The sequence below is a fragment of the Pelobates fuscus genome, chromosome 4 (assembly GCF_036172605.1).
Source record: "Pelobates fuscus isolate aPelFus1 chromosome 4, aPelFus1.pri, whole genome shotgun sequence".
In the NCBI taxonomy this organism is placed as follows: Eukaryota; Metazoa; Chordata; class Amphibia; order Anura; family Pelobatidae; genus Pelobates; species Pelobates fuscus.
In genome coordinates this window covers 374,490,549-374,505,007 of record NC_086320.1, presented here as the reverse complement: position 1 = coordinate 374,505,007, position 14,459 = coordinate 374,490,549, and positions in this window count along the sequence as shown.

The following is a 14,459-nucleotide window of genomic DNA, read 5'->3' as shown; positions in this document are numbered from 1 at the left end:
TTTTTCTGGATCTGGACCTTCTTTGGAGTCCCTTTCAAATAGATCTTTTTGCATTACATTTCATCAGATGCCTTTCTTGGTTTTTCTGCTGGCCTCTTAATTCAGTGGCTTCAAGCTTAGATGCTTTTCTGACATATACTTTTTAGACAAAATGTGAAATTCCTTTTTATTAATAAAAATCCTAAAAAAAAATTTCTTTGTTAATGCATTGTGGGTCTTTGTGATCTTTCTATTTGAAGCAGAATCTAAAGAGCATCTCAATTAAAAGTACCGGTACATTAGTTAATGGGTTTTATGTGTTCAGCACCACAAAAATATTATGAAACAAGTTTAAAAAACTTCTGGAATAAAAGGGAATCATGACATGTCACACATGTCATGTGTCCTTAAGGGGTTAAAGATAAAAAAAAAAAATTGGGATAAACCACTTCCAAGTCCTAGATTTCACTTCAGTATAGTTAAAAAAACAACAAAAAACTTATACTGCTTGAAGATTAAAGCAAGCACCACCGTCATAAGATGATACCAAAGTCTGATGTTACTCCAACTTAATCTAATGGTATGGGGATTTTTACCTATTAGGTAGAAATCAAATTATTGTATAGTTTATAACATTTAAAGGAGTTGTTTGGACTATTTTCTTACGGATTAAGGATATGTCACTTTCCTATAATTTAGCTCTGTATAGTAAAACAGATTTTTTTTAATTTAATGGTGCTTTCAGGTTTAAATACGCCACAATCAAAAGATGATATTGAACATTTCATTTTCTTTAGACATTTTATTTCTACCTGAATCTTTTCAGGTGAGTTTTAAAGAACCATGGGTGGTGCAACTGATGAAAGTTTTCTTTAAAATACTTAACGAAAACCCTCATGACTTCACCTAAAGTATCCATATACATTGTTCTTTTTAGAAAGCACAATGAGTTTTAGCCAACAAATGTAGAGAAGGAACATCTGATTTTTACCACACACAAATGAATTGGACCTCAGAATGTTTAGAATGAATATCTCAAATTCTTCTCCTACAAGAATGCAGGATGTAGGACACTTCTCTAGTAAGCTTGGAGAGTTGGAACGTTGGAACTTTTAACTTTTCGCTGCCAAAACACCCCTTAAAAAGTCAGTTCTTTGATAAATCAAAGAAAATGGAAAAATACTTCACCTGATCAAGATTATTTACTAAACTCCACATTTTTGAGAATTAAATCCAAATGGAAAATTGAGGCATAAATAGCTGACTTGAAAATATTTTTAACCCATAGTCACAACTGGACTATTTTTTCCTGTGTTTTCTCGTTAAGATTTAAATAGCAAAAATAAGAAGTTTAGTTAACAACACTGCGGGAGTTCCAATGACCTCCTGACAAAGGTTAATTGGTGTTTATTGAGAGGTTTGGTTTAGTTACATTTTATGGCTATAACGTCAATGTCAAATAACCATTTTGAAATACGAAGCAAAGAGAAAGTTTGGACATATTGTAAGTGCATCTGATGTTTTGTAATAAATATAATAAAACTTAATTTCAACCTATATTAGAGGATGGAGATATAAAGAGCAGCTTACCTTTTTTATTATCTTTTTGGAAGCTTAGCTGACAACTGGAGATTTTTTTTTTCTGTTGACTACTATCTTGACTTACCAAAATTCAGTATTAAGTAAAAAAAAAAAAAAAAACTCAAAACATGACATGAGTTTAAATAAAAAAATGTTTTGCCAACGTAAATGCATGCAATATATCCTGTGCTTTAATGACTACCAAGATTTAAAGGACAATTGTTCTGATTTTTTGAAAAACATTTTTTAAAAATAAAACTGTATAAGAGTTTCTTTGTATATTATTTTGTAATGCATACATAAAAGTCCATGTCTGTTTTCAGTGCATTTCCTTACCCTTACTCTATGGAAGTTGCCATCTTTAAAGGGAAACTATAGTGGCAGGAAAACAAAGTTGTTTTCCTGGCACTATAACTCCCTATAGTGCCCACCTCCTCCTACCACAAAGCAGAAGGAGTTAAAAACCCCTTCTGTCACTTACCTGGGTCCAGTGCCGATGTCCCTAGGCTGACGAGTGACCCTGGATGTGTTCATGAGGGCGTCCAGCATCAGTTAAGCAACTAAATGTCACAAACCAACCCCGAACTCCCTTTATTGGCTGCTTAGTAGACAGCCACTATAGGTGAAGTTACCCAACAAAGCTAATTATTGCAGTTTATAAAAAAAAAAAAAACTGCAATAATTAGCTTTACAGGGCTAAGAGTGCTGGGACAGCGCACCCAGACCACTTCAATGAGCTGAAGTGGTCTGGGTGCCTATAGTGCCAGTTTAATCATCTTTTGTCAGAAGCAGTGCTTATTTTATAAGTCCACATGCGATTTGAATATGTGAAACTATCTCATTGTGTGTTTTTGAGATGGCAGTACTAGGTCAGATATCAGGATTTGTGAACATGCACTATACACATATAAAACACTTTAAAAAAAGATAAAATAATATACATAGAAATTGTATTACTTGGAATCATTTATTTTTAATAACAATAAAAATGAAGACCGATTTCCTTTATTTATGTTAAGAATCATTATTTATACGAGGAATTAGACAGACAAGAAACCTGTGCAAATCTAAGAAACATACAATTTCACTATAATAAAATGTAATTCAAAATGATGAAAAGATAAAAAGAAAAAAGTGAAAGCTAAAAATGGAGAGAATAAAGGAAAAATGAAAAAAAGAATACTCCTCATACAGTGCAGGGCAATCACAATACATGTTCTGTTACTTTAAATGAAGAAATCTCCTGAACAAGATATGAGGAAGTTTAAACGTCCTTTATGTTGAGGGAACAAAATAAGTCAGATTCTGATCAATAAATACATACAAAGAGTCAAAGCTAGTGTCAAATAAACCGCATGCCACATCAACAGGATTTCAAACTAAATAGCAACATAATTACTCCCTGCAAGCTATCCGGTGTACGGGGGACTGCCTTTTACTGTTGGTATAAATTGATACATTGGCAACACTTTTGATGTCCCTCTAAACCTTACAAAAATGCCTTTTGTCTGATACACCGAATAGATGAATGTGGTGCATAAGCAAACAAGAGCTTCAGCAATCTCATGCTGCTTTGTATCCTCAATTAATAATATGATTTTGTTGTCCCACATACAGTATAACACAATGTCAGTTTGATATGTAGGACACCTATACTTTGTAAACTAAGACACGATCTGTGTCAGTTCACTTTTTTTTTTTTAGCTGTTTGCACGTATTTCACCTACACTTTTCCGTGTTGGGAGTGTTTTCTCTTTCATAGTGTTCACTCCTAGTAGTTCTGTGTCGAAGTGCCCTTCGCCACTTGTGCCTGGAGGGGACTACTGGCTAGCCTCCTGCATTCCGACTATGGCCCCTGTGCTGATAGCTGTATTTTACCCTGCAGAAAGGTTTATTTGTGTATTTTTGCCGGGGCGTTTGGGACTTTCAGTATGTGAGAAGTGCTACCCCAGATAGCTATGCCATGGAGCCTATTCGTGTAACGAAAGACTATGGAAAAGACTTTGGCTCTGAGGCGGAACCAGCCTCGCCACTGGGCATTGGAGAAGACTGATTGCCAGCCTCCTGCCATGTGACTATGGCCCCTGGAATGTCTTGCCTGCTCTCCTGTACTGCTGAGGTTTGCTACCAACTAGGTGCATTTGGGTATGGAGCTTGTCTAGTGCCCTCTGTTGGTAGCAACAGCAATATGCACTACCTGAATTGCAAGACTGGTTCATTTGCATATTCGGGTAGATTTGCATATTGCTAATTCTGCAGGCACGTGAGATATTTTCTGTTAATTATTGTCTCCCCCACCTCTTTAAAAATATGCCATTGTGTTATAATAAGTCACTGTATGTTGCCTGCTATGATTTGACTGTTTGTAATTTTATTGAGTTTTCACAGCAATGTTAATGTAATGACCATATGGACTAGTCCCAAGTAAAATAAAGTTTTAGACAGTTCAACTTTACCCTCAATTTGGAGTCCTGTCTCAATTTTGAGTCCTGTCTGGGGGAATCTGCTACATGGGATTGCTATGCTCTGCATATTCCCTTGCTATAATCACTCCTAAGCTTTTTTAAGAGATCGTTCCTGCTTCGCTCTGAAGGAAGAGAGGTTTGGCCTGCGGTGGTTGTGGTGTCGGCTAGAGTGCTTGGAATCCTCAAGAAGCGCTAGGAGCATCCATCAATGTAGGTACCCAGTCGGGGTGCCAGGTGATCCGTTACAGGCTCAATGGCGATTGAACTGTATGTATATGATCTGAGCGCCATTCGGTAATAATGTGCGTTCAGATCTAAGCTATCTGGGGATATGTTGCATGTATATGTTTTATGTAGTAATTGTAACATTGTGTAATTTTATGTCTTTTTGTAACCATGTGGTTAATGGAGTCTTGCCTCTGTCCAGTCTGTGATTGGCTAATATCCAATATGTGTCCCATTGTTCCATCGGGTCCCCTAGGGGAGTGTCCACCTGGTGGACACTTGTATAATTACCGGGCTTTATAAGAGCTTTATTTGCTTTATTACCGGGCTTTATAAGAGCTTTATTTGTTCCTGCTTCGCTCTCTGGATTTAGGAGAGGTTCACCCACTGGGAGCTGGATTTAGGAGAGGTTCACCCACTGGGAGCTGGATCCTGATCGTGGATCCACGGTGGGTGAGAGACGGCGAGACCCCGGTGCAGCTGCATCGCTTGAAGTGGGGTCCGGAGTGCTGATGGTGTCGGTTGGAGTGCTCAGAGTCCTCGGCAAGCGCTAGGAGCATCGATTGGTGGAGGTACTCGGTCGGAGTGCCAGTGGTCCGTTACAAGTTAATTTCTCTAAATTGCTGGGTACATGCCATGTTATTGCCTGTTCGACCAACCACTTGACACCTGTTTGTGGATGCAAAGATTGCATCATGAGTATTCATAGCAATATATGTTTTAATTCATTGTGGCATTTTTCCTGCATTGTATTATTCATTGCAGATCTTTATGCTATTGTAGGCTGTGCAGATGGATGGATACACAAATAGCTAGATAGACAGACAGGCGGACATAACATGCAAGCATTATAACCCTTCACTCCTCCACTCAATCTTATGATTTTAATTTTCCCATCTAATTTTCCTAGCTATGATACTACTCCATTTTCACCTAATAATGTTCTCACTTCTATCTAAACTCTCTCTATCTTTCTGCTTACCTGTTCCTCCTTACAACTTTTTCTTCAACCTCGCTTTACTTCCCTGCTCTCTCTATTCTACCCATGTTCACTAGCATTAACAAAAACATGGATTTCTCCTTCTGTCACTGCTACCCCTGTCTCGTTATCATTTGGTGATCTTCATTTTACTTACAAGACAATCTGACAAGACAAGGTGGTGGGGTAGGGTTCCTGCTTTCACCACACTGCTCCTTCAAATTTCTACCCACCGCCCTTCCCTCTCTTTCTCCTCATTTGAAGTTCACTCAATATGCCTGTTAAAACCCATCTCTGCAAGCAGTGGCGTACACACAACCCATGGGGCCCCGGTGCGAAAACTGATCCGGGGCCCCCTCCTCCCCCCGCGCGAGTGCTTACTCTGTGCAGGCTGGGGCCGCAACACATGGCGGCGGGCACCTGGTCGCAGGGCTGCGACCCGTGCGACCGCCGTATGTATACCAGTGCATGTATAAACACATACACTTAACGGACCACTACAGACACCCAGATCACATCAGCACAATGAAGTGGTCTGGGTGCCAGGTCTCTCTAGTTTTAACCCTGCAGCTGAAAACATAGCAGTTTCAGAGAAACTGCTATGTTTCACTGAGGGTTAATCCAGCCTCTAGTGGCTGTCTCATTGACAGCCGCTAGAGGATTTTCTGCGATTCTCACTGTGAAAATCACAGTGAGAAGACGCTGAACGTCCATAGGAAAGCATTGAGTAATGCTTTCCTATGGGCGGTTTGAATGCGCGCGTGGTTCTTGCCACGCATGTGCATTCGGAGCTGAGAGGCGGATGGGGACGGAGAGATCCCCAGCGTTAAGGGAGTCCGGCGCTGGAGAAAGGTAAGTGCTTAAGACACACACACACACTCTCATGAACAGACGCACACATTTACTGACAGACACACACTCAGTGACAGACGCACACAAACATACTCAGTAACAGACACACACACTAACACACACTCTAACACTAACACACTCACTAACACTAACACACTCTAACACTAACACACTCTAACACTAACACACTCTAACACTAACACACACACTCACTAACACACACACTCACTAACACTAACACACTCACTAACACACACACTCTAACACCAACACACACACTAACTAACACACTCACTAACACACACACACTCACTAACACACTCACTAACACACACACTCTAACACTAACACACTCACTAACACACACACTCACTAACACACACACACTCACTCACTAACACACACACTCACTAACACTAACACACTCAAACGTTTTGTTTTTGTTTTTTAATCCCCCCAGGCTCCTTACCTGTGGGAGAGCTGGGGGGATTCCCTGGGGTCCAGTGGTGTTGCTGGCCAGGCTGTCACCCGGCTGGCTGGCGGGCGCGCGAGGGAGCACTGTCTCCTGGGTGCTCCCTCTTCAGCTCCCTCGCGCGCCGCGTACTGATGCCGGAGCCGGAAGATGACGTCATCTTCCGGCTCCGGTTTCAGTGCGGTGCGCGAGGGAGCTGAAGGGAGCACCCAGGAGACAGTGCTCCCTCGCGCGCCCGCCAGCCAGCCAGGTGACAGCAGGGCCAGCCTCGGGGGGCCCGGAGGTGGCCGACTCCTGGGCCCCCCCAGCAGAAGAGGCTGGCCCTGTGGGTGCATACTTGGGTCGCAGGGCGGCCGGGCCCCCTGGTGGGCCGGGCCCGGTCGCAGCCGCGACCCCTGCGACCCTGGTATGTACGCCACTGTCTGCAAGCATTTACTTTATTTACCACCCACCTGGTTCCCTTCCTTGAAAATGTTGTTGCCTGGTTCTCCTACTTCCTTTCAAGTAATATTCCTCCTCCTTCTTCTTTGGACTTCAACATTCCAATGAATTCACCCTTGACCGCAGTAGCCTCAAAACGTCTTTCAATTACTTCCTCCCTTGGGCTATCCCAGTGAGGTAATTCACTCAAGCATGTAGCTGGAAATAACCGTGATCTTATTTTTTCAGATGCATACGTGGCCTCTAATCTCTGTAACACTCAGCAACTGTCAGATTATATCTGTTCTCAATTCTCATCCATCCCTACCTTCTCCTGTCCCTCTCTTGACTTGTCCTCATATAACGCTAACCTTACTTCTGCCCTGGATGCTGCAGTCCCGCTCCAAACATACACCTGAGGGAGGACACTCCAACTAAGTCAACCTGCTACCTACAGATATGCTCCAATTCAGCTGAACACTGCTGAAGGAAGTCATTCTCCAATTCAGCTGAACACTGCTGCAGGAAGTCTTGCACCTTGTTAGACTTTCTCCATCATAAATTCATCTTGCATTCGTACATCACAGCATTCATCCTTGCTAAGCAATCATGCTTTTACTCATTAGCTCATACTTCCCCAATCCCAGGCATCTCGTCGATCCCTTCATCTCTCTTCTTCACCCTACTGTGGTCACCCCCCAAACTAACCTTTCAGACGACAGCTTTGCATGCTCAATACTGACACGATTAACCTGCCTACCCTCATGAGACTCTCCTATAGTCTTCAATCATCGAATCTATTTAGGAAAGCTTATGGCCTCCAGAGTAACATCTATTTCACAAACCTGTCTCTTGCTCTCCCTAAACGCACCATGCTCTCCCTAAACGCACCATGCTCCACTCTCACCTTCCATATCGTTTTTGTTGCTATCCCCCTCACTGGCCTTCCTATTGTGTTTTTTTACCCCACCTCCTCTAGATTGTAAACTTGTTTGAACAGGGTCATCATTAACCTATTGTTCCTGTAACATTTTGTATTTGTCTCATTTATTGTTAAGTTTCACCCTATAATATTGTAAAGTATTGCGGAACAAGTTGGCGCTACATAAATACCAATAATAATAATAATACCTTTCAAAAGATAATACTGTTTTTCTGTCCACTGTATGCTGGATGAATTAATCAGTATGCCTATAAAGTAGAAAACAACAGCTTAAAGCAGCAAGTACGCTTTCGAAACACAATCAGAGCAGTGCTTTAACAAAGCGCCTCTTACACCATCACGACCGGCTCCAGAGTGCTTTGAATCCACTGCTGTTAAACCAAGCTCGTACTTGTACAAACAGTATTTTGCGAGGCTGCATCATTTTGCACAGTTTGATAAAAGATTTCTCAAGGTTCTGACGCCATCCGAATCACTGAAGAAAAGCAAGATTATGTAAAAGGTATTCTGCATTGCAACAGAACAATAAATTATCTAATTAAGCGAGTCACCATGCTGAGCTAATTAAATGAACTCATTCAGATTACGGAAGCTTTGCCAACTTTTCCTCGCTCTCTGCTGTAGACTTCACACCAACGTTCTGATAATCATTCAACCTGACACGCTGTTTTTGCCTGAGGATTACACGTTAGTCGTCGATACAGTTTCGAAATATTACTACATTGAAACAGGTCACTAGTGTTTTAACATTTAAATAAATGTTTGCAATGTAAATTAAAAAGGTGCTAGAATCTGTAAAACTTTTAATTACACTAAATTATTAAAAAAATATATAGAAACGCAAAATAAATAAGGATATATAATGGTTCACACTATGAGCTGATTTGAATATTCTGCCTTTAAGATAATTAAGACAATTTGAGTGAATTACAATTAATTTGAAACCAAAATCACAAGTCTTTTTAAAACAAGCATTGTTAATTTTTTTTTAGAATTTTGACGAATAGCTCAAATAAGGAACTTGGTCTGAAACAGTCACATGAAATGTCACAGAGGTTCCCTAAGAGAGTATACATTTATCAATCTTTAAAAAACAGCCAAGATGGGGGGCGTGGCTACCGACAGAGCAAGATGGACGCTTAGATTTTTGCTCTGGCATCTGGGCTCTCAATCTAACGCAATCAACCAGCAAGAAAGCTGCATCCAACACCAAAAAAGCAACATGTCGCAACGCAAATGCACCAAGAAAGCGGCAAAGCCGGACAAAAGCAAATTTTTCGGCACTAAACAAGTTACTACGGCCGCGACTGTACAGGCCGCAAAAGCCTCCAGTGATTTGGATTCGGACGACGGCATACTGAGCTGTGGCACAGAATCATCACAGATTACTAAATCAGATTTAACAGAGGCCCTGGACAAGCTTTCAAGCAAATTAATTTCCACGTGGCAACATACATCAGACTCCTTGAGAAAGGACCTACAAGAACTGGGCAAAAGAACATCGCATATGGAAGATAAATGTGATGAATTTGCAACAGCCCATAACGACCTAGCCACCCACGTGGAACAACTGGGTAATAAAGTACGCAAGATGGAGGAGAAGATGGCGGACTTGGAAGATCGGTCCCGCCGCAATAACCTGCGTCTTAGGGGGGTCCCGGAAGAGGTGACCAACAAAGACCTACCTGCGTATGTCCGCGGCCTATTACATGCTTGTGTCCCAGAGGTCCCTACAGACATGCTGCTTGTGGACCGAGCGCACCGTGTTCCAAAACCGCGCCATATTGAGCAAGCAGTACCAAGAGACATGGTATAGCCTTCCAGCTGAAGTGGTAGAGGTTAACACAGTAAAGGAGTTTAAGCATGCGTGGGATAGGCATAAGGCTATCCTAACTATAAGATAAGGCCAGGGACTAATGAAAGTATTTAGAAAACTGGGCAGACTAGATGGGCCGAATGGTTCTTATCTGCCGTCACATTCTATGTTTCTAAGAGACGTACTCATCCGCGCTCACTACCATCATATCAAGGAACACATACTGAGGAGAAGCAGACAGCGGGCTGGCCCCCTAGAGGATTACCCCGCAATCAAAATCTATGCGGACCTTTCATCGGCAACTCTCCAGAAACGGAAAGAATTTCAACACATCACAAGCCTGCTGAGAGCCCACGAAGTCCGCTACAGATGGGGCTTCCCCACCAAGCTCATCATCGTTAAAGACGGAGAAACTACCGTGATTCACTCACCGGGGGAGGGCCTTAAAAAATTAAATGCCTGGGGACTCTCGGATTATAAGCTGACTCCGACGCCCTCGTCTCCGAAACGACTCACCACTGAATGGAAACAACACATCCAAAAGAAACATTAAGTCAGTTGATCCACTGACTCCGAGGTAACCGGGACAGCTAAACATGGGTCGGGACTGTGCGATCCTCCTCTCCAGCATGTTGTGCATTTGGGACTTCCTCTGGTAGTGGTTGCGCGGCTCCGGGCCGGGGCCTAGCTACCCCCTGTAACGAAGCGTGCACAGAGCAGTGGTGGTCGGCGGGGGCCCTGGCTCGGTGCGAGAGAAGATGGAATGGGACGGAGGCGCCGGCAGGGGAGGAGGCTTCCTGGTCGGACGCCGCCGCGGATTCCCCCTTGCGGAGGTACCAATTTATATGACATGCTACTACAAACTTTTAAAGTTGGACTCTTTTTTTTAATTGACTACATTTAATTAATTACATGTGATATGAAGGGACAGAGGGTGGAAAGGGGAAGAATATGCACAAGTGTCTCCTAATAACGCCAGGTACGAGGTCCTGTCATGGTTTAGTAACGGGGTGGGGGGAGAATTTGGCGGGAAGAGTGTTCCATGCGGGATGGGAGGGCTTGGTACATAATGTATGCTGGGGGTCTCGGGGAGTTTGTGGTATCACTGTCCCGCGGGAGGTTGGTCAGGTGGACGGGGTTCCGGGACCTGGGTGGCCCATTGTCTGTGAATGTGTACATAACATGGCGGTGCCCGAGCCGAGTTACAGGCTGGCCGGGGGGCGCACGGCGTCGGACCGGGGCCCAGCTGCCCCCTGTGACGAAGCGTATGCGGAGCAGTGGCGGCTAGTGGGGGCCGTGGTGCGATGCTGACGCGGACGGGGTGGGCTGGCCTGGTCTCGCCGGAGCCCTTCTTATGGCCCAGTGGCGATGTCGGCCCATCTAGCGAACACATGGGAACGCATATGTAGCTTCAGGATCTACCTAGTGGCATGGGGTACAAATGGTGGAGGGAGACAGGGGATGCATGGTACAAGTTCCCCTTCCCAGGTAGGATAGACTGACTGCATGAGGTAAAGGGATGGGAGGAGAATAGGAATACACATGGGTAACCCCCCTCTGGAGCAAACAGGAGGCCCTGTTGAGTCCAACACAGATAAGCACCCCTAGGTACTTCTGGCTTTTCCCCACAACTAAAATCACCTTTGAAAGGGAAGAGATTTCTTACCGTCGATGAGATTCAGGTACTATACAATAAGGTAGCTGATGATGATCCTAACAAATTATTTTGCAGAGTGTTTTGAACAATGGAAGAGACGCTGGGAGAATTGTGTGAGGTCCCCAGGTGCCTACTTTGAAGGGGACTGAGGCATCATTGCCCTATGTACAATGTTTCTTGTATCTTCTCCAATAAATGTCTTTATTTTTCATATTACATGGCTGGATACTTTACAGAAATACCTTTTATTACCAGTAGAGAGTATAAACAATATGATCCTGCTCTCTATAATTCTCTACATAGAAAAAAAACAAAACGAATTTGGTCAGGATATCTTCCGCATTTATCTTCTATACCATACTTGGAAGGTCTAATATCAGTCTGATCCATAAATTGAACACATCAACCACAAACCTACAAATCTAATGTATTACAGCAGTACCTCACTGTATTATATTTTACGGACTGAGAGAAACTTTTGACATATTTATATTTCTCATTGTAAGTATTATCCAAGTATCATCATAAAGCCACACGTTATGGTAGCATACTGTATCAACCTTGAGTTAAAAAAAAATCAACTGCAAGGCACAACATTTTTCAATTCAATAAAAGTTTATCTTAAACATAACAAAGGTAGTGAAGCACACATTCTGAGCTAGAGGGACATTCCTCACCAAGTATTATTACAGGGTATAATGTGCAGAGAGCATTTATTAGTGAAAGGCTGGTAGATCCTACTAAAGCTTGATTGCCGAGGCTAGTTGCAATAGGAATGTTGTATTGAGCCACTACCTAAGACTCTGACTAAGCTGGTTGCTCCTATAGGTGAACAATTTAAAGGGCCAGCTGGTAAATGATGTAGAGGTGCAGGCTGCTTGCCTATATGTTCACTAGTACAGCCTAATGTTAAAGAAATGGCTATTCATGTTAGTCATTGTGGCTGATGTCTGTGGGTTACCAGCATGCAAGGATGCCCCTAACTAAGGGGGCAGTGGGAAGGGGTATGGTGAAAGGAGTTGTTTGTGGGTTAGTAACTATAATATATAGTGAATAAAGCTTAAAGGCCCAATGCAAAATAACATGAGCTTAGGTGTCAGTGGGCAGCTCAGACGCCTCAAGGCCACAGTAAAGTGGGTCGGTTTTATGTAACATAATGTTAAAGGAGACAAAGCAACATATCAAAAGTCAACAAAAAAGTCAAACTGGTGTCTATCTTATAGAACCACTAAAATTAGGTTATGGAGTCATGTCCTCTATTGGGGACATCCCAAGAATGGCTGGGTGCAGGCCCCGAGATCCCTTGGGGCGATTCCACTAAGCCAAGAGTCCTGCAGCTAAGTTGGGTAATGCGGCTTTATAGGTCTTCTCCACCATGCGAGCCACGTTGGCCCTAGGGTTGGACCAGCAATATGGGATGCCTGCTTCCAGCAGCTTTCGTGTAATCGGCAGCATAGACTGTCTCCATTGGAGAGTAGCACGGATAAGATCTTGGTAGATGGTCAGGCGATGCAATTCAAAGTTCAGAGGTGTTTTATCCGGAAGGGCTGTCAGCAGCTTTTGCTTGTCAACAAGAGATTACAAACGGACTATGATGTCTCTAGAGGAGTCAGCTGAGGCTCGCAGTGACCTGGCAATTCAAGAAATCTATAACAATTGATTTCTTCTTAGCAAATTTGGATGCTACTGTATCAACCACCCCTCTGATTTTCCGATTCTTCCTCCGGTGCCTGTCTTTGAGAGAGTCAACTCTGAGGTTGGTGTTAGCATTGTAGGTTTGTAGGTTTTGCTCTTTTTCCTCCAGAATTGTTAGGCCTGTTTTGATATCGGAAACCTCCAAGTGAATAGACCAATTTCAGTGGTCTATGTGGCTGGATGTGCTGGATATTCACTAGATTGAGATTTGTTGGCCCAGAGTGATGTGAAATGGCATCTGAACCACATGGAAGTTTGACCCCGCCCCCAGTTTTGACATAATTTATGAGTCACCTTGTGCTCCCAGTTACTCATCAGCAAACTTGTGCATTCAGTTTCAGTTGAATTGTGATTCCTCTAAATTTGAGGTGATCATTGATTAGTCCAAAACCTAATCATGAATCAAACAAAATCCCTTGTTAAATTCATGCTCGGAGAACTATTAATTTTAAACAGCTAAAACTCTAGCTGAATATGTTTAGTTATAAATATTTGTTTATTTACGTTACACACAATATACAAGAAACTAAGAAAGGACAAGCGCTAATAATCCAACCCACAAGATAGATATGAGCAGCAAACACTGATCACATGGGGTGCCCTCAATCCCTTGAAAGAAAAGAAGCCAACATATAACAAATACAGGTTGGACATTATATTGTGTGTAAAATAGGAAAAATGTCAGTAATGTCACAGAGATCCAATACGCAGTGTGCAAACAATAAAACGTATACTGGACAGAGAATAATCAGGGACAAGCCGAGGTCAAGGAAGCTAGAAAACAGAATAAGCGATAAAGTAGAAATAGAAAGCAGAATAGTCAAGACAGAGCCAAAATCAAAATACCAAATACAGCAAACTAGAACAGTGTTTCCCAACCCAGTCCTCAAGGCACACCTACCAGTCCAGGATTTAAGGATTACCCAGTTTTGTCTAAGGTGTTTTTTCTTTTTTTTCTAAAAACACCTTAGACAAAACTGGGTAATCCTTAAATCCTGGACTGGTAGGTGTGCCTTGAGGACTGTGTTGGGAAACACTGAACTAAAAAACACACTCTAGAGAGCAAAGGAACTTTGAACCAGAACAGGGCAACGACCCAAGCCCTATGAGCCCTCTTTATAATGTGGCTCTTTAAATTGATATCCACTCCCCCAAAATGTTTGATTTAGAAAGTTTTGATGGGCCGGGACGGCATTGACGTCATGACATTGGAGAGCATGCACCGCATCTTAAAGAGGGCTGTAGAGAGAGCAAGTACCCTGAGGATGGCCCCCCTCCTCCTGGAGTAGATCTCCAGGCTGAGTCCAAGCCTATCAGCTCGCTACAGGTACCCTGACAAAAATTCTGAAAAAGTTTAGGGGACACAATCCAGTCA